At 38.1% G+C, this 2,377-nt stretch overlaps 1 non-coding gene across 1 annotated transcript; it reads right to left on the reverse strand.

The window, feature by feature from the left end:
- Positions 1 to 2,273: 2,273 nt before the first annotated feature.
- On the reverse strand, positions 2,274 to 2,377 carry LOC121433312. The gene has a single exon (XR_005972304.1). It is a non-coding gene; the product is annotated as a U6 spliceosomal RNA (small nuclear RNA).

The following is a 2,377-nucleotide window of genomic DNA, read 5'->3' on the forward strand; positions in this document are numbered from 1 at the left end:
CTGTCCCCAGGGCATAAAGCCCTCTGCTCCCTTGGAAGAACAATGTGCTTTGGCCAACTCTGGACATCCTGGGTCAAAGCTTTAGATCCTAGCAGCCGGCTTCCCTTGAGTTTAACAGGGTTTAGGCTTGCTCAGGGCTATTTAGGGGAAATGATAAAGGCACAGACTGTACGGCCTTAGGCAAGACTAGAGCAAGTAAAACCGCTGCTTTCCCTTTTATCTCCTTGAGTTTATACAAGCTATTCTTTTAAGCAGCTTAAAGAAAAGAAATACAGATGAAAAATGGCCTTTAAAGCCAGCTATGACATCGCATGTATTTTTAAGCCAATCCTTTTTTTTTTTTTGTCCTGAGTTTATAACACTGCCTTTGATCGTAAGAAAGTTTAAGTGCATACGAAAAAAGCAGGGGCCTGGGAGGTGACTTAGTGATGAACAGTTGCTCTTACAGTGGACCCAGGTTCAACTCCCAGCACTCCCAGTGCCGTTGTAGTGACTTGCAGCTGTCCATCACTCCAGTTCCAGGGAGCCTGGAGGGCTCTTCTCACTCTACAGGCACCACACGGAAGACAATTTGGTGCAATATTAATAATTAAGTTAATTTTATAAGTAAATTAATATTTATATTTGATTTTCAAAATTTGACTTCCAAATTTCATGCCCTGCCTCTTTATACAGATTCATAATGTGGAGTTTGACCTAAATCCCCGGAAGTCCTAGCAAAGGGAATGTTCTGGATCCCAGCACTTAATCTTTAAGGCTAAGTAATGTCATTATAGTTGTATCTGGAAGCATATTAACAATTTAAACAAGTCAGACAACTGGGCGGGCATCGATTATAAAGATTCAAAATTAATATGGAAACAAATCATTCCTACAGTATTATGACTTTCCGCTGCGAGTAGTGATCTGGACTCTCTCTGGGGGACCAAGGTTGTCACCACAACAAATTTACACGAAGGACAATTCGGGGAGCAGCAGTGTGTGCGCTACCTGACACCCATGGTGTCGTATAATTTTCAGAGTCTCACGTGAGATGGCTTGAGAAGCATATTATCAAGTCAGGGAAAGAATTAATATTTTCTTGATTGTATCTGTTGTCCGTGGGAGTTCAGTGACATATCCAGAAAGAGCTTTGCTTTTGGTGCTGTTTTTTTTTTTTTAAGTCTCTGCAGAGAAGCAGGTGAGAGAGACAACAGACACTGATTGCGGGCGTCTCCCTGTGAGTTTTCCCTGGAGTGCAAAATACAAATATTCTAAAATTGAAGAACAGAGAGGACCACACATGTCAATGAAAGCAACATCAGAGACAAAAATAAAACTAATTGTGTATGCAGAATTCTTTCTGGCAGTGTGTGCTTTGTAAAGGGAACGCTAGGCACTTTCATGTGTGAGACGCTGCAAGGCTGCTCATGTCTTCAGCCAATAGGCGTGTGTCAACGATGCAACATTTCCGCTCCACATCAGTGGCGGAGCGAGTCTTTTGGTTCTGAGTTAACCCGTACAGGAAACAATTGTGCTCCTGAAGATGAAAGCCTGGCAGAGGTCCTGGGAACCAGCCAAACCCACTAATGTCTCTGACAGGAAGTGGTGGATGAGTTTTTAAAAAAATCAAAAGAATAGAGATGTAATCTTGAGGTTTGTTAACTGATCTTTTGAGAAGAATATTTAAAATATATGTAAGTATATAAAACCTTGGGCATTTTAGCATCCAGGAATAAAGAATTTATTCCAGTGCAATTGTTACTTACCCAGTTGAAAAGCAAATATGAATGTCTCAATAATACAATTCCCTTTAAAGTGATATCTTTAAACAAGATGTGGCTTCAACATGTAGTTAGATAGATGCTACACATGACTTTTAAGCGCTGCTCTCTTACATTTCTATATCAAACTTAAAACAACATTTCCCTTGGTAAATTTCATGAAATAGAAAGTGCAAATTTCTATGCCATCACTTGAAAACTGTTATTTCTGAGATTTGGTCTCAATAATTTAAAGCACAAAATAATTTGTGTTTATGATCTCATTTTTTTTTCATGTTTGTCATTAAGACAAACTGTGGCGATAAACCCCTCCCTTGCTTTCTGAAAATAATCTGATCGTTGTTTTCTGTTGTGAAAATATTTTATATATTTTTGTATAGTATAATTTATATAAATTTACATTTAATATGCATTATCAATAAGATGCAATATATTTTATATTTTTAATAATTTCTTTTCTTCTTTTAAAAGAGAAAACTATCTCCTTTCATTTTACATACCAATCTCAGTAAAAATATGGAATGCTTCATGAATTGGCGTGTCATCCTTACGCAGGGGCCATACTAATCTCTGTATCATTTCAATTTTAGCATATGCGCTTGCTTTGGCAGCAT

The sequence above is a fragment of the Microtus oregoni genome, unplaced genomic scaffold (assembly GCF_018167655.1).
Source record: "Microtus oregoni isolate MIOR12 unplaced genomic scaffold, Mior012 000037F_ref0000500, whole genome shotgun sequence".
Classification (NCBI taxonomy): domain Eukaryota; kingdom Metazoa; phylum Chordata; class Mammalia; order Rodentia; family Cricetidae; genus Microtus; species Microtus oregoni.